Source organism: Symsagittifera roscoffensis, chromosome 6 (assembly GCF_963678635.1).
Source record: "Symsagittifera roscoffensis chromosome 6, txSymRosc1.1, whole genome shotgun sequence".
Lineage (NCBI taxonomy): Eukaryota > Metazoa > Xenacoelomorpha > Acoela > Convolutidae > Symsagittifera > Symsagittifera roscoffensis.
Genome location: NC_087067.1, coordinates 6,104,010 through 6,120,596, shown reverse-complemented (window position 1 = coordinate 6,120,596; position 16,587 = coordinate 6,104,010). Strand labels below are relative to the sequence as shown.

The 16,587-nt window shown below is 35.5% G+C and overlaps 1 protein-coding gene and 24 non-coding genes across 25 annotated transcripts in view; 24 read left to right on the top strand and 1 right to left on the bottom strand.

Moving 5' to 3' along the window:
- Nucleotides 1-16,587, bottom strand: part of LOC134847776 (2-(trimethylamino)ethylphosphonate dioxygenase-like) — a 188,396-nt gene that overhangs the window by 56,915 nt on the left and 114,894 nt on the right. The gene's annotated exons all lie outside the window — the stretch shown is intronic.
- Trnap-agg (transfer RNA proline (anticodon AGG)) lies at nucleotides 235-306 on the top strand. The gene has a single exon. It is a non-coding gene; the product is annotated as a tRNA-Pro (tRNA).
- Nucleotides 701-772, top strand: Trnap-agg (transfer RNA proline (anticodon AGG)). Its single transcript has one exon. It is a non-coding gene; the product is annotated as a tRNA-Pro (tRNA).
- Nucleotides 1,166-1,237, top strand: Trnap-ugg (transfer RNA proline (anticodon UGG)). The gene has a single exon. It is a non-coding gene; the product is annotated as a tRNA-Pro (tRNA).
- On the top strand, nucleotides 1,636-1,707 carry Trnap-ugg (transfer RNA proline (anticodon UGG)). Its single transcript has one exon. It is a non-coding gene; the product is annotated as a tRNA-Pro (tRNA).
- Trnap-agg (transfer RNA proline (anticodon AGG)) lies at nucleotides 2,093-2,164 on the top strand. Its single transcript has one exon. It is a non-coding gene; the product is annotated as a tRNA-Pro (tRNA).
- On the top strand, nucleotides 2,559-2,630 carry Trnap-ugg (transfer RNA proline (anticodon UGG)). Its single transcript has one exon. It is a non-coding gene; the product is annotated as a tRNA-Pro (tRNA).
- Nucleotides 3,481-3,553, top strand: Trnap-agg (transfer RNA proline (anticodon AGG)). Its single transcript has one exon. It is a non-coding gene; the product is annotated as a tRNA-Pro (tRNA).
- Nucleotides 3,946-4,017, top strand: Trnap-ugg (transfer RNA proline (anticodon UGG)). The gene has a single exon. It is a non-coding gene; the product is annotated as a tRNA-Pro (tRNA).
- Trnap-agg (transfer RNA proline (anticodon AGG)) lies at nucleotides 4,870-4,942 on the top strand. Its single transcript has one exon. It is a non-coding gene; the product is annotated as a tRNA-Pro (tRNA).
- On the top strand, nucleotides 5,335-5,406 carry Trnap-agg (transfer RNA proline (anticodon AGG)). Its single transcript has one exon. It is a non-coding gene; the product is annotated as a tRNA-Pro (tRNA).
- Nucleotides 7,435-7,508, top strand: Trnap-agg (transfer RNA proline (anticodon AGG)). The gene has a single exon. It is a non-coding gene; the product is annotated as a tRNA-Pro (tRNA).
- Trnap-agg (transfer RNA proline (anticodon AGG)) lies at nucleotides 8,360-8,431 on the top strand. Its single transcript has one exon. It is a non-coding gene; the product is annotated as a tRNA-Pro (tRNA).
- Nucleotides 10,257-10,328, top strand: Trnap-agg (transfer RNA proline (anticodon AGG)). Its single transcript has one exon. It is a non-coding gene; the product is annotated as a tRNA-Pro (tRNA).
- On the top strand, nucleotides 10,719-10,790 carry Trnap-agg (transfer RNA proline (anticodon AGG)). The gene has a single exon. It is a non-coding gene; the product is annotated as a tRNA-Pro (tRNA).
- Trnas-acu (transfer RNA serine (anticodon ACU)) lies at nucleotides 11,184-11,255 on the top strand. The gene has a single exon. It is a non-coding gene; the product is annotated as a tRNA-Ser (tRNA).
- Trnap-ugg (transfer RNA proline (anticodon UGG)) lies at nucleotides 11,648-11,719 on the top strand. The gene has a single exon. It is a non-coding gene; the product is annotated as a tRNA-Pro (tRNA).
- Trnap-ugg (transfer RNA proline (anticodon UGG)) lies at nucleotides 12,117-12,188 on the top strand. The gene has a single exon. It is a non-coding gene; the product is annotated as a tRNA-Pro (tRNA).
- Nucleotides 12,576-12,647, top strand: Trnap-agg (transfer RNA proline (anticodon AGG)). Its single transcript has one exon. It is a non-coding gene; the product is annotated as a tRNA-Pro (tRNA).
- Trnap-ugg (transfer RNA proline (anticodon UGG)) lies at nucleotides 13,043-13,114 on the top strand. Its single transcript has one exon. It is a non-coding gene; the product is annotated as a tRNA-Pro (tRNA).
- Nucleotides 13,966-14,037, top strand: Trnat-ugu (transfer RNA threonine (anticodon UGU)). The gene has a single exon. It is a non-coding gene; the product is annotated as a tRNA-Thr (tRNA).
- Nucleotides 14,890-14,962, top strand: Trnap-agg (transfer RNA proline (anticodon AGG)). The gene has a single exon. It is a non-coding gene; the product is annotated as a tRNA-Pro (tRNA).
- On the top strand, nucleotides 15,355-15,426 carry Trnap-agg (transfer RNA proline (anticodon AGG)). The gene has a single exon. It is a non-coding gene; the product is annotated as a tRNA-Pro (tRNA).
- Nucleotides 15,821-15,892, top strand: Trnap-ugg (transfer RNA proline (anticodon UGG)). The gene has a single exon. It is a non-coding gene; the product is annotated as a tRNA-Pro (tRNA).
- Nucleotides 16,284-16,355, top strand: Trnap-agg (transfer RNA proline (anticodon AGG)). The gene has a single exon. It is a non-coding gene; the product is annotated as a tRNA-Pro (tRNA).

The following is a 16,587-nucleotide window of genomic DNA, read 5'->3' as shown; positions in this document are numbered from 1 at the left end:
GGGACAGTGGTCTCAAGTTACGATTCTTGAATAGAGCGGTAAAAATTGCGGGTTTGAAAAGCGGATGTCTCATTTAGGCTAGCAGAAAAAAAATAACATTATCTTATAAAAAAGCTGCAAACACAAAGCAACTTAAAAAGAATGTATTAAACTCACTAATACGAGGAAAAACGAACAAAAAAGGAATAATCCTGATTTGTGAAAAAGGTCGGAATGCATCTACACTAACATCATGGGACAGTGGTCTAGTGGTATGATTCTCGCTTAGGGTGCGAGAGGTCCCGGGTTCAATTCCCGGCTGTCCCCAGAATAATAACAGAAAAAATATGGTTTCTAGTATAAAGACAGCAAACACTAAGCAACCTACAATATTTATTGAACTCACAAAGAAAAAACAAAAACAGACAAAACTAAACATTCTTTTTTTTGTAAAACAAGTAGGAATGCATCGATGCTAGAACAAGGGACAGTGGTCTAAAGTTACGATTCTTGATTAGAGCGGTAAAAATTACGGGTTTGAACAGCGGATGTCTCATTTAGGCTAGCAGAAAAAAAAATTTTTTCTAATAAAAAGACAGCAAACACAAAGCAACTTAGAAAGAAAGTATTAAACTCACTAATACGAGGAAACACAAACAAAGCAAAAAAGGAATAATCTTGATTTGTGAAAAAGGAAGGAATGCATCTAAACTAAAATCATGGGACAGTGATCTAGTGGTATGATTCTCGCTTAGGGTGCGAGAGGTCCCGGGTTCAGTTCCCGGCTGTCCCCAGATTACTAACAGAAAAAATATGGTTTCTAGTAGAAAGACAGCAAACACTGAGCAACCTACAATATTTATTGAACTCACAAAAAAAAACAAATGAAAACGGACAAAAACTAAACATTCTTTTTTTTGTGAAACAAGTAGGAATGCATCGATGCTAGAACAAGGGACAGTGGTCTAAAGTTATGATTCTTGATTAGAGCGGTAAAAATTCCGGGTTTGAAAAGCGGATGTCTCATTTAGGCTAGCAGAAAAAAAATATTTTTCTAATAAAAAGACAGCAAACACAAAGCAACTTAGAAAGAAAGTATTAAACTCACTAATACGAGGAAAAACGAACAAAAAAGGAATAATCTTGATTTGTGAAAAAGGTAGGAAAGCATCTAAACTAACATCATGGGACAGTGGTCTAGTGGTATGATTCTCGCTTTGGGTGCGAGAGGTCCCGGGTTCAATTCCCGGCTGTCCCCAGAATACTAACAGAAAAAATATAGTTTCTAGTATAAAGACAGCAAACACTGAGAAACCTACAATATTTATTGATTTCACAAAAAAACAAATGAAAATGGACAAAAACTAAACATTCTTTTTTTTTGTAAAACAAGTAGGAATGCATCGATGCTAGAACAAGGGACAGTGTTCTAAAGTTACGATTCTTGATTAGAGCGGTAAAAATTTCGGGTTTAAACCGCGGAGGTCTCATTTAAGCTAGCAGAAAAAAATAACATTATCTTATAAAAGGGCTGCAAACACAAAGCAACTTAGAAAGAAAGTATTAAACTCACTAATACGAGGAAACACAAACAAAGCAAAAAAGGAAAAATCTTGATTTGTGAAAAAGGTAGGAATGCATCTAAACTAACGTCATGGGACAGTGGTCTAGTGGTATGATTCTCGCTTTGGGTGCGAGAGGTTCCGGGTTCGATTCCCGGCTGTCCCCAGAAAAATAACAGAAAAAATATGGTTTCTAGTATAAAGACAGCAAACACTAAGCAACCTACAATATTTATTGAACTCACAAAAAAACAAACGAAAACTAAACATTCTTTTTTTTTGTAAAACAAGTAGGAATGCATCAATGCTAGAACAAGGGACAGTGGTCTAAAGTTACGATTCTTGATTAGAGCGATAAAAATTACGGGTTTGAACAGCGGATGTCTCATTTAGGCTAGCAGAAAAAAAAAATTTCCAATAAAAAGACAGCAAACACAAAGCAACTTAGAAAGAAAGTATTAAACTCACTAATACGAGGAAACACAAACAAAGCAAAAAAGGAATAATCTTGATTTGTGAAAAAGGTAGGAATGCATCTAAACTAACATCATGGGACAGTGGTCTAGTGGTATGATTCTCGCTTAGGGTGCTAGAGGTCCCGGGTTCAATTCCCGGCTGTCCCCAGATTACTTACAGAAAAAATATGGTTTCTAGTAGAAAAACAGCAAACACTGAGCAACCTACAATATTTATTGAACTCACAAAAAAAACAAATGAAAACGGACAAAAACTAAACATTCTTTTTTTTGTAAGACAAGTAGGAATGCATCGATGCTAGAACAAGGGACAGAGGTCTAAAGTTACGATTCTTGATTAGAGCGGTAAAAATTCCGGGTTTGAAAAGCGGATGTCTCATTTAGGCTAGCAGAAAAAAAAAAATTTTTTCTAATAAAAAGACAGCAAACACAAAGCAACTTAGAAAGAAAGTATTAAACTCACTAATACGAGGAAAAACGAACAAAAAAGGAATAATCTTGATTTGTGAAAAAGGTAGGAAAGCATCTAAACTAACATCATGGGATAGTGGTCTAGAGGTATGATTCTCGCTTTGGGTGCGAGAGGTCCCGGGTTCAATTCCCGGCTGTCCCCAGAATACTAACAGAAAAAATATGGTTTCTAGTATAAAGACAGCAAACACTGAGCAACCTACAATATTTATTGATTTCACAAAAAAACAAATGAAAATGGACAAAAACTAAACATTCTTTTTTTTGTAAAACAAGTAGGAATGCATCGATGCTAGAACAAGGGACAGTGTTCTAAAGTTACGATTCTTGATTAGAGCGGTAAAAATTCCGGGTTTGAAAAGCGGATGTCTCATTTATGCTAGCAGAAAAAAATTATTTTTCTCATAAAAAGACAGCAAACACAAAGCAACTTAGAAAGAAACTTTTAAACTCACTAATACGAGGAAACACGAACAAAAAAGGAATAATCTTGGTTTGTGAAAAATGTAGGAATGCATCGAAACTAACATCATGGGACAGTGGTATGATTCTCGCTTAGGGTGCGAGAGGTCCCGGGTTCAATTCACAGCTGTCCCCAGATTACAAACAGAAAAAATATGGTTCCTAGTAGAAAGACAGCAAACACTGAGCAACCTACAATATTTATTGAACTCACAAAAAAAACAAATGAAAACGGACAAAAACTAAACATTCTTTTTTTTTGTAAAACAAGTAGGAATGCATCGATGCTAGAACAAGGGACAGTGGTCTTAAGTTATGATTCTTGATTAGAGCGGTAAAAATTCCGGGTTTGAAAAGCGGATGTCTCATTTAGGCTAGCAGAAAAAAAAATTATTTTTCTAATAAAAAGACAGCAAACACAAAGCAACTTAGAAAGAAAGTATTAAACTCACTAATACGAGGAAAAACGAACAAAAAAGAAATAATCTTGATTTGTGAAAAAGGTAGGAAAGCATCTAAAATAACATCATGGGACAGTGGTCTAGTGGTATGATTCTCGCTTAGGGTGCGAGAGGTCCCGGGTTCAATTCCCGGCTGACCCCAGATAACTAACAGAAAAAATATGGTTTCTAGTAGAAAGACAGCAAACACTGAGCAACCTACAATATTTATTGATTTCACAAAAAAAACAAATGAAAATGGACAAAAACTAAACATTCTTTTTTTTGTAAAACAAGTAGGAATGCATCGATGCTAGAACAAGGGACAGTGTTCTAAAGTTACGATTCTTGGTTAGAGCGGTAAAAATTCCGGGTTTGAAAAGCGGATGTCTCATTTAGGCTAGCAGAAAAAAAAATATTTGTCTAATAAAAAGACAGCAAACACAAAGCAACTTAGAAAGAAAGTATTAAACTCACTAATACGAGGAAAAACGAACAAAAAAGGAATAATCTTGATTTGTGAAAAAGGTAGGAAAGCATCTAAACTAACATCATGGGATAGTGGTCTAGAGGTATGATTCTCGCTTTGGGTGCGAGAGGTCCCGGGTTCAATTCCCGGCTGTCCCCAGAATACTAACAGAAAAAAAATGGTTTCTAGTAAAAAGACAGCAAACACTGAGCAACCTACAATATTTATTAATTTCACAAAAAAAAACAAATGAAAATGGACAAAAACTAAACATTCTTTTTTTTGTAAAACAAGTAGGAATGCATCGATGCTAGAACAAGGGACAGTGTTCAAAAGTTACGATTCTTGATTAGAGCGGTAAAAATTCCGGGTTTGAAAAGCGGATGTCTCATTTAGGCTAGCAGAAAAAAATTATTTTTCTAATAAAAAAACAGCAAACACAAAGCAACTTAGAAAGAAACTTTTAAACTCACTAATACGAGGAAACACGAACAAAAAAGGAATAATCTTGGTTTGTGAAAAATGTAGGAATGCATCGAAACTAACATCATGGGACAGTGGTATAATTCTCGCTTAGGGTGCGAGAGGTCCCGGGTTCAATTCCCAGCTGTCCCCAGATTACAAACAGAAAAAATATGGTTTCTAGTAGAAAGACAGCAAACACTGAGCAACCTACAATATTTATTGAACTCACAAAAAAAACAAATGAAAACGGACAAAAACTAAACATTCTTTTTTTTTTGTAAAACAAGTAGGAATGCATCGATGCTAGAACAAGGGACAGTTGTCTTAAGTTATGATTCTTGATTAGAGCGGTAAAAATTCCGGGTTTGAAAAGCGGATGTCTCATTTAGGCTAGCAGAAAAAAAAATATTTTTCTAATAAAAAGACAGCAAACACAAAGCAACTTAGAAAGAAAGTATTAAACTCACTAATACGAGGAAAAACGAACAAAAAAGGAATAATCTTGATTTGTGAAAAAGGTAGGAAAGCATCTAAAATAACATCATGGGACAGTGGTCTAGTGGTATGATTCTCGCTTAGGGTGCGAGAGGTCCCGGGTTCAATTCCCGGCTGACCCCAGATTACTAACAGAAAAAATATGGTTTCTAGTAGAAAGACAGCAAACACTGAGCAACCTACAATATTTATTGAACTCACAAAAAAAAACAAATGAAAACGGACAAAAACTAAACATTCTTTTTTTTGTAAAACAAGTAGGAATGCATCGATGCTAGAACAAGCGACAGTGGTCTAAAGTTACGATTCTTGATTAGAGCGGTAAAAACTCCGGGTTTGAAAAGCGGATGTCTCATTTAGGCTAGCAGAAAAAAATTATTTTTCTAATAAAAAGACAGCAAACACAAAGCAACTTAGAAAGAAAGTATTAAACTCACTAATACGAGGGAAAACGAACAGAAAAGGAATAATCTTGATTTGTGAAAAAGGTAGGAATGCATCTAAACTAACATCATGGGACAGTGGTCTAGTGGTATGATTCTCGCTTAGGGTGCGAGAGGTCCCGGGTTCACTTCCCGGCTGTCCCCAGATTACTAACAGAAAAAATATGGTTTCTAGTAGAAAGACAGCAAAAACTGAGCAACCTACAATCATTATTAAACTCACAAAAAACAATTGAAAACTGACAAAATGGAAACATTCATTTTTTGTGAAATAAGTAGGAATGCATCGATGCTAAAACAAGGGACAGTGGTCTAAAGTTACGATTCTTGATTAGAGCGGTAAAAATTCTGGGTTTGAAAAGCAGATGTCTCATTTAGGCTAGCAGAAAAAAAATAATTTTTCTAATAAAAAGACAGCAAACATTCTTGAACTCAATTCCCAGTGGTCCCGGCTGTCTCATTTAAGCCAGCAGAAAAAAATAACATTATCTTATAAAAAGGCTGCAAACACAAAGAAACTTAGAAAGAAGATATTGAACTCACTGTTACGAGGAAAAACCAACAAAAAAGGAAAAATCTCGATTTGTGAAAAAAAAGGTAGGAATGCATCGTAACTAACAGCATGGGAGAGTGGAACAGAGGTATGATTCTCGCATTGGTGCGAGAGGTCCCGGATTCAATTCCCGGCTGTCCCCAAAATACTAACATAAAAAAAATTATACTTGCTAGTAGAAAAACAGTGCAACTCCCGGCTACCTCAGTATACTAACGAAATAAAAATTTCTAGCAGAAAGACAGCACACACAAAGCAACCTACAATTTTTATTAAACACAAAAAAAACAGACAAAAACTATCTATTCTTTTTTTGTGAAACAAGTAGGAAGGCATCGATGCTAAAACATGGGAGAGTGGTCTAAAGTTCCGAGTCTTGATAAGAGCGGTAAAAATTCCGGGTTTAAACCGCGGATGTCTCATTTAAGCTAGCAGAAAAAAAAAACATTATCTTATAAAAAGGCTGCAAAAACAAAGCAACTTAGAAAGAAGATATTGAACTCACTAATACGAGGAAAAACTAACAAAAAAGGAAAAATCTCGATTTGTGAAAAAAGGTAGGAATGCATCGTAACTAACAGCATGGGAGAGTGGAACAGAGGTATGATTCTCGCATTGGTGCGAGAGGTCCCGGGTTCAATTCCCGGCTGTCCCCAAAATACTAACAGAAAAAAAATTATACTTGCTAGTAGAAAAACAGTGCTACTCCCGGCTACCTCAGTATACTAACAAAACAAAATTTCTAGCAGTAAGACAGCAAACACAAAGCAACCTACAATTTTTATTAAACTCACAAAAAAACAGACAAAAATAAAACATTCTTTTTTTTGTAAAACAAGTAGGAATGCATCGATGCTAGAACAAGGGACAGTGGTCTAAAGTTCCGATTCTTGATTAGAGCGGTAAAAATTTCGGGTTTAAACCGCGGATGTCTCATTTAAGCTAGCAGAAAAAAATAACATTCTCTTATAAAAAGGCTGCAAACACAAAGCAACTTAGAAAAAAACTATTGAACTCACTAATTCGAGGAAAATCTAACAAAAAAGGAAAAATCTCGCTTAGTGAAAAAAGGTAGGAATGCATCGTACTAACAGCATGGGACAGTGGAACAGAGGTATGATTCTCGCATTGGTGCGAGAGGTCCCTGGTTCAATTCCCGGCTGTCCCCAACATACTAACATTAAAAAAATTACACTTGCTGGTAGAAAAACAGTGCAACTCCGGCTGCCTCAGTATACTAACAAAATAAAAATTTCTAGTAGAAAGACCGCAAACACAAAGTAACCTACAATATTTATTAAACTCATTAAAAAAAACAAATGAAAACGGACAAAAACTGAACATTCTTTTTTTGTAAAACAAGTAGGAATGCATCGATGCTGGAACAAGGGACAGTGGTCTAAAGTTACGATTCTTGATTAGAGCGGTAAAAATTCTGGGTTTGAAAAGCAGATGTCTCATTTAGGCTAGCAGAAAAAAAAAATTTTCTAATAAAAAGACAGCAAACACAAAGCAACTTAGAAAGAAAGTATTAAACTCACTAATACGAGGAAACACAAACAAAAAAGGAATAATCTTGATTTGCGAAAATGGTAGGAATGCATCTAAACTAACACCATTGGACAGTGGTCTAGTGGTTTGATTCTCGCTTAGGGTGCGAGAGGTCCCGGGTTCAATTCCCGGCTGTCCCCAGATTACTAACAGAAAAAACATGGTTTCTAGTAGAAAGACAGCAAAAACTGAGCAACCTACAATCATTATTAAACTCACAAAAAACAATTGAAAACTGACAAAATGGAAACATTCATTTTTTGTGAAATAAGTAGGAATGCATCGATGCTAAAACAAGGGACAGTGGTCTAAAGTTACGATTCTTGATTAGAGCGGTAAAAATTCCGGGTTTTAAAAGCGGATGTCTCATTTAAGCTAGCAGAAAAAAAATAGTTTTTCTATAAAAAGACAGCAAACACAAAGCAACTTAGAAACAAAGTATTAAACTCACTAGTACGAGGAAACACAAACAAAAAAGGAATAATCTTGATTTGTGAAAAAGGTAGGAATGCATCTAAACTAACATCATGGGACAGTGGTCTAGTGATATAATTCTCGCTTAGGCTGCGAGAGGTCCCGCGTTCAATTCCCGGCTGTCCCCAGATTACTAACAGAAAAAATATGGTTTCTAGTAGAAAGACAGCAAACACTAAGCAACCTACAATATTTATTGAACTCACAAAAAAACAAATGAAAACGGACAAAAACTAAACATTTTTTTTTTGTAAAACAAGTAAGAATGCATCGATGCTAGAACAAGGGACAGTGGTCTCAAGTTACGATTCTTGATTAGAGCGGTAAAAATTGCGGGTTTGAAAAGCGGATGTCTCATTTAGGCTAGCAGAAAAAAAATAACATTATCTTATAAAAAAGCTGCAAACACAAAGCATTTTAGAAAGAATGTATTAAACTCACTAATAGGAGGAAAAACGAACAAAAAAGGAATAATCCTGATTTGTGAAAAAGGTCGGAATGCATCTACACTAACATCATGGGACAGTGGTCTAGTGGTATGATTCTCGCTTAGGGTGCGAGAGGTCCCGGGTTCAATTCCCGGCTGTCCCCAGAATAATAACAGAAAAAACTAATACGAGGAAAAACTAACAAAAAATGAAAAATCTCGATTTGTGAAAAAAGGTAGGAATGCATCGTAACTAACAGCATGGGAGAGTGGAACAGAGGTATGATTCTCGCATTGGTGCGAGAGGTCCCGGGTTCAATTCCCGGCTGTCCCCAAAATACTAACATAAAAAAAATTATACTTGCTAGTAGAAAAACAGTGCTACTCCCGGCTACCTCAGTATACTAACGAAACAAAAATTTCTAGAAGTAAGACAGCAAACACAAAGCAACCTACAATTTTTATTAAACTCACAAAAAAACAGACAAAAATAAAACATTCTTTTTTTTTGTAAAACAAGTAGGAATGCATCGATGCTAGAACAAGGGACAGTGGTCTAAAGTTCCGATTCTTGATTAGAGCGGTAAAAATTTCGGGTTTAAACCGCGGATGTCTCATTTAAGCTAGCAGAAAAAAATAATATTATCTTATAAAAAGGCTGCAAACACAAAGCAACTTAGAAAAAAACTATTGAACTCACTAATTCGAGGAAAAACTAACAAAAAAGGAAAAATCTCGCTTAGTGAAAAAAGGTAGGAATGCATCGTACTAACAGCATGGGACAGTGGAACAGAGGTATGATTCTCGCATTGGTGCGAGAGGTCCCGGGTTCAATTCCCGGCTGTCCCCAGAATAATAACAGAAAAAACTAATACGAGGAAAAACTAACAAAAAATGAAAAATCTCGATTTGTGAAAAAAGGTAGGAATGCATCGTAACTAACAGCATGGGAGAGTGGAACAGAGGTATGATTCTCGCATTGGTGCGAGAGGTCCCGGGTTCAATTCCCGGCTGTCCCCAAAATACTAACATAAAAAAAATTATACTTGCTAGTAGAAAAACAGTGCTACTCCCGGCTACCTCAGTATACTAACGAAACAAAAATTTCTAGCAGTAAGACAGCAAACACAAAGCAACCTACAATTTTTATTAAACTCACAAAAAAAACAGACAAAAATAAAACATTCTTTTTTTTTGTAAAACAAGTAGGAATGCATCGATGCTAGAACAAGGGACAGTGGTCTAAAGTTCCGATTCTTGATTAGAGCGGTAAAAATTTCGGGTTTAAACCGCGGATGTCTCATTTAAGCTAGCAGAAAAAAAATAACATTATCTTATAAAAAGGCTGCAAACACAAAGCAACTTAGAAAAAAACTATTGAACTCACTAATTCGAGGAAAAACTAACAAAAAAGGAAAAATCTCGCTTAGTGAAAAAAGGTAGGAATGCATCGTACTAACAGCATGGGACAGTGGAACAGAGGTATGATTCTCGCATTGGTGCGAGAGGTCCCGGGTTCAATTCCCGGCTGTCCCCAACATACTAACATAAAAAAAATTACACTTGCTGGTAGAAAAACAGTGCAACTCCGGCTACCTCAGTATACTAACAAAATAAAAATTTCTAGTAGAAAGACCGCAAACACAAAGCAACCTACAATATTTATTAAACTCACAAAAAAAAACAAATTAAAACGGACAAAAACTGAACATTCTTTTTTTGTAAAACAAGTAGGAATGCATCGATGCTGGAACAAGGGACAGTGGTCTAAAGTTACGATTCTTGATTAGAGCGGTAAAAATTCTGGGTTTGAAAAGCAGATGTCTCATTTAGGCTAGCAGAAAAAAAATTTTTTTTCTAATAAAAAGACAGCAAACACAAAGCAACTTAGAAAGAAAGTATTAAACTCACTAATACGAGGAAACACAAACAAAAAAGGAATAATCTTGATTTGCGAAAATGGTAGGAATGCATCTAAACTAACATCATGGGACAGTGGTCTAGTGGTTTGATTCTCGCTTAGGGTGCGAGAGGTCCCGGGTTCAATTCCCGGCTTCCCCAGATTACTAACAGAAAAAACATGGTTTCTAGTAGAAAGACAGCAAAAACTGAGCAACCTACAATCATTATTAAACTCACAAAAAACAATTGAAAACTGACAAAATAGAAACATTCATTTTTTGTGAAATAAGTAGGAATGCATCGATGCTAAAACAAGGGACAGTGGTCTAAAGTTACGATTCTTGGTTAGAGCGGTAAAAATTGCGGGTTTGAAAAGCGGATGTTTCATTTAGGCTAGCAGAAAAAAAATAACATTATCTTATAAAAAAGCTGCAAACACAAAGCAACTTAGAAAGAATGTATTAAACTCACTAATACGAGGAAAAACGAACAAAAAAGGAATAATCCTGATTTGTGAAAAAGGTCGGAATGCATCTACACTAACATCATGGGACAGTGGTCTAGTGGTATGATTCTCGCTTAGGGTGCGAGAGGTCCCGGGTTCAATTCCCGGCTGTCCCCAGAATAATAACAGAAAAAATATGGTTTCTAGTATAAAGACAGCAAACACTAAGCAACCTACAATATTTATTGAACTCACAAAAAAAAAACGAAAACAGACATAACTAAACATTCTTTTTTTTGTAAAACAAGTAGGAATGCATCGATGCTAGAACAAGGGACAGTGGTCTAAAGTTACGATTCTTGATTAGAGCGGTAAAAATTATGGGTTTGAACAGCGGATGTCTCATTTAGGCTAGCAGAAAAAAAAAATTTTCTAATAAAAAGACAGCAAACACAAAGCAACTTAGAAAGAAAGTATTAAACTCACTAATACGAGGAAACACAAACAAAGCAAAAAAGGAATAATCTTGATTTGTGAAAAAGGAAGGAATGCATCTAAACTAAAATCATGGGACAGTAATCTAGTGGTATGATTCTCGCTTACTGTGCGAGAGGTCCCGGGTTCAGTTCCCGGCTGTCCCCAGATTACTAACAGAAAAAATATGGTTTCTAGTAGAAAGACAGCAAACACTGAGCAACCTACAATATTTATTGAACTCACAAAAAAAACAAATGAAAACGGACAAAAACTAAACATTCTTTTTTTTGTGAAACAAGTAGGAATGCATCGATGCTAGAACAAGGGACAGTGGTCTAAAGTTATGATTCTTGATTAGAGCGGTAAAAATTCCGGGTTTGAAAAGCGGATGTCTCATTTAGGCTAGCAGAAAAAAAATATTTTTCTAATAAAAAGACAGCAAACACAAAGCAACTTAGAAAGAAAGTATTAAACTCACTAATACGAGGAAAAACGAACAAAAAAGGAATAATCTTGATTTGTGAAAAAGGTAGGAAAGCATCTAAACTAACATCATGGGACAGTGGTCTAGTGGTTTGATTCTCGCTTTGGGTGCAAGAGGTCCCGGGTTCAATTCCCGGCTGTCCCCAGAATACTAACAGAAAAAATATAGTTTCTAGTATAAAGACAGCAAACACTGAGAAACCTACAATATTTATTGATTTCACAAAAAAACAAATGAAAATGGACAAAAACTAAACATTCTTTTTTTTGTAAAACAAGTAGGAATGCATCGATGCTAGAACAAGGGACAGTGTTCTAAAGTTACGATTCTTGATTAGAGCGGTAAAAATTTCGGGTTTAAACCGCGGAGGTCTCATTTAAGCTAGCAGAAAAAAATAACATTATCTTATAAAAAGGCTGCAAACACAAAGCAACTTAGAAAGAAAGTATTAAACTCACTAATACGAGGAAACACAAACAAAGCAAAAAAGGAAAAATCTTGATTTGTGAAAAAGGTAGGAATGCATCTAAACTAACGTCATGGGACAGTGGTCTAGTGGTATGATTCTCGCTTTGGGTGCGAGAGGTCCCGGGTTCGATTCCCGGCTGTCCCCAGAAAAATAACAGAAAAAATATGGTTTCTAGTATAAAGACAGCAAACACTAAGCAACCTACAATATTTATTGAACTCACAAAAAAAACAAACGAAAACTAAACATTCTTTTTTTTTGTAAAACAAGTAGGAATGCATCAATGCTAGAACAAGGGACAGTGGTCTAAAGTTACGATTCTTGATTAGAGCGATAAAAATCACGGGTTTGAACAGCGGATGTCTCATTTAGGCTAGCAGAAAAAAAAAATTTTCCAATAAAAAGACAGCAAACACAAAGCAACTTAGAAAGAAAGTATTAAATTCACTAATACGAGGAAACACAAACAAAGCAAAAAAGGAATAATCTTGATTTGTGAAAAAGGTAGGAATGCATCTAAACTAACATCATGGGACAGTGGTCTAGTGGTATGATTCTCGCTTAGGGTGCTAGAGGTCCCGGGTTCAATTCCCGGCTGTCCCCAGATTACTTACAGAAAAAATATGGTTTCTAGTAGAAAAACAGCAAACACTGAGCAACCTACAATATTTATTGAACTCACAAAAAAAGACAAATGAAAACGGACAAAAACTAAACATTCTTTTTTTTGTAAGACAAGTAGGAATGCATCGATGCTAGAACAAGGGACAGTGGTCTAAAGTTACGATTCTTGATTAGAGCGGTAAAAATTCCGGGTTTGAAAAGCGGATGTCTCATTTAGGCTAGCAGAAAAAAAAATATTTTTTCTAATAAAAAGACAGCAAACACAAAGCAACTTAGAAATAAAGTATTAAACTCACTAATACGAGGAAAAACGAACAAAAAAGGAATAATCTTGATTTGTGAAAAAGGTAGGAAAGCATCTAAACTAACATCATGGGATAGTGGTCTAGAGGTATGATTCTCGCTTTGGGTGCGAGAGGTCCCGGGTTCAATTCCCGGCTGTCCCCAGAATACTAACAGAAAAAATATGGTTTCTAGTATAAAGACAGCAAACACTGAGCAACCTACAATATTTATTGATTTCACAAAAAAAAACAAATGAAAATGGACAAAAACTAAACATTCTTTTTTTTGTAAAACATGTAGGAATGCATCGATGCTAGAACAAGGGACAGTGTTCTAAAGTTACGATTCTTGATTAGAGCGGTAAAAATTCCGGGTTTGAAAAGCGGATGTCTCATTTAGGCTAGCAGAAAAAAATTATTTTTCTAATAAAAAGACAGCAAACACAAAGCAACTTAGAAAGAAACTTTTAAACTCACTAATACGAGGAAACACGAACAAAAAAGGAATAATCTTGGTTTGTGAAAAATGTAGGAATGCATCGAAACTAACATCATGGGACAGTGGTATGATTCTCGCTTAGGGTGCGAGAGGTCCCGGGTTCAATTCCCAGCTGTCCCCAGATTACAAACAGAAAAAATATGGTTCCTAGTAGAAAGACAGCAAACACTGAGCAACCTACAATATTTATTGAACTCACAAAAAAAACAAATGAAAACGGACAAAAACTAAACATTCTTTTTTTTGTAAAACAAGTAGGAATGCATCGATGCTAGAACAAGGGACAGTGGTCTTAAGTTATGATTCTTGATTAGAGCGGTAAAAATTCCGGGTTTGAAAAGCGGATGTCTCATTTAGGCTAGCAGAAAAAAAAATTATTTTTCTAATAAAAAGACAGCAAACACAAAGCAACTTAGAAAGAAAGTATTAAACTCACTAATACGAGGAAAAACGAACAAAAAAGGAATAATCTTGATTTGTGAAAAAGGTAGGAAAGCATCTAAACTAACATCATGGGATAGTGGTCTAGAGGTATGATTCTCGCTTTGTGTGCGAGAGGTCCCGGGTTCAATTCCCGGCTGTCCCCAGAATACTAACAGAAAAAATATGGTTTCTAGTAAAAAGACAGCAAACACTGAGCAACCTACAATATTTATTAATTTCACAAAAAAAAACAAATGAAAATGGACAAAAACTAAACATTCTTTTTTTTGTAAAACAAGTAGGAATGCATCGATGCTAGAACAAGGGACAGTGTTCTAAAGTTACGATTCTTGATTAGAGCGGTAAAAATTCCGGGTTTGAAAAGCGGATGTCTCATTTAGGCTAGCAGAAAAAAATTATTTTTCTAATAAAAAAACAGCAAACACAAAGCAACTTAGAAAGAAACTTTTAAACTCACTAATACGAGGAAACACGAACAAAAAAGGAATAATCTTGGTTTGTGAAAAATGTAGGAATGCATCGAAACTAACATCATGGGACAGTGGTATGATTCTCGCTTAGCGTGCGAGAGGTCCCGGGTTCAATTCCCAGCTGTCCTCAGATTACAAACAGAAAAAATATGGTTTCTAGTAGAAAGACAGCAAACACTGAGCAACCTACAATATTTATTGAACTCGCAAAAAAAACAAATGAAAACGGACAAAAACTAAACATTCTTTTTTTTTGTAAAACAAGTAGGAATGCATCGATGCTAGAACAAGGGACAGTTGTCTTAAGTTATGATTCTTGATTAGAGCGGTAAAAATTCCGGGTTTGAAAAGCGGATGTCTCATTTAGGCTAGCAGAAAAAAAAATTATTTTTCTAATAAAAAGACAGCAAACACAAAGCAACTTAGAAAGAAAGTATTAAACTCACTAAAACGAGGAAAAACGAACAAAAAAGGAATAATCTTGATTTGTGAAAAAGGTAGGAAAGCATCTAAAATAACATCATGGGACAGTGGTCTAGTGGTATGATTCTCGCTTAGGGTGCGAGAGGTCCCGGGTTCAATTCCCGGCTGACCCCAGATTACTATCAGAAAAAATATGGTTTCTAGTAGAAAGACAGCAAACACTGAGCAACCTACAATATTTATTGAACTCACAAAAAAAAACAAATGAAAACGGACAAAAACTAAACATCCTTTTTTTTGTAAAACAAGTAGGAATGCATCGATGCTAGAACAAGGGACAGTGGTCTAAAGTTACGATTCTTGATTAGAGCGGTAAAAATTCCGGGTGTGAAAAGCGGATGTCTCATTTAGGCTAGCAGAAAAAAATTATTTTTCTAATAAAAAGACAGCAAACACAAAGCAACTTAGAAAGAAAGTATTAAACTCACTAATACGTGGGAAAACGAACAGAAAAGGAATAATCTTGATTTGTGAAAAAGGTAGGAATGCATCTAAACTAACATCATGGGACAGTGGTCTAGTGGTATGATTCTCGCTTAGGGTGCGAGAGGTCCCGGGTTCAATTCCCGGCTGTCCCCAGAATACTAACAGAAAAAATATGGTTTCTAGTATACAGACAGCAAACACTGAACAACAAACAATATTTATTGAACTCACAAAAAAAACAAATGAAAACGGACAAAAACTAAACATTCTTTTTTTTTGTAAAACAGGTAGGAATGCATCGATGCTAGAACAAGGGACAGTGGTCTAAAGTTATGATTCTTGATTAGAGCGGTAAAAATTCCGCGTTTGAAAAGCGGATGTCTCGTTTAGGCTAGCAGAAAAAAAATTATTTTTCTAATAAAAAGACAGCAAACACAAAGCAACTTAGAAAGAAAGTTTTAAACTCACTAATACGAGGAAAAACGAACAAAAAAGGAATAATCTTGATTTGTGAAAAAGGTAGGAAAGCATCTAAACTAACATCATGGGACAGTGGTCTAGTGGTATGATTCTCGCTTTGGGTGCGAGAGGTCCCGGGTTCAATTCCCGGCTGTCCCGAGAATTCCAACAGAAAAAATATGGTTTCTTGTTTAAAGACAGCAAACACTGAGCAACCTACAATATTTATTGATTTCACAAAAAAACTAATGAAAATGGACAAAAACTAAACATTCTTTTTTTTGTAAAACGAGTAGTAATGCATCGATGCTAGAACAAGGGACAGTGTTCTAAAGTTACGATTCTTGATTAGAGCGGTAAAAATTCCGGGTTTGAAAAGCGGATGTCTCATTTAGGCTAGCAGAAAAAAATTATTTTTCTAATAAAAAGACAGCAAACACAAAGCAACTTAGAAAGAAAGTATTAAACTCACTAATACGAGGGAAAACGAACAGAAAAGGAATAATCTTGATTTGTGAAAAAGTTAGGAATGCATCTAAACTAACATCATGGGACAGTGGTCTAGTGGTATGATTCTCGCTTAGGATGCGAGAGGTCCCGGGTTCAATTCCCGGCTGTCCCCAGAATACTAACAGAAAAAATAAGGTTTCTAGTATACAGACAGCAAACACTGAACAACATACAATATTTATTGAACTCACAAAAAAAACAAATGAAAACGGACAACAACTAAACATTCTTTTTTTTGTAAAACAAGTGGGAATGCATCGATGCTAGAACAAGGGACAGTGGTCTAAAGTTACAATTCTTGATTAGAGCGGTAAAAATTGCGGGTTTAAAAAGCAGATGTGTCA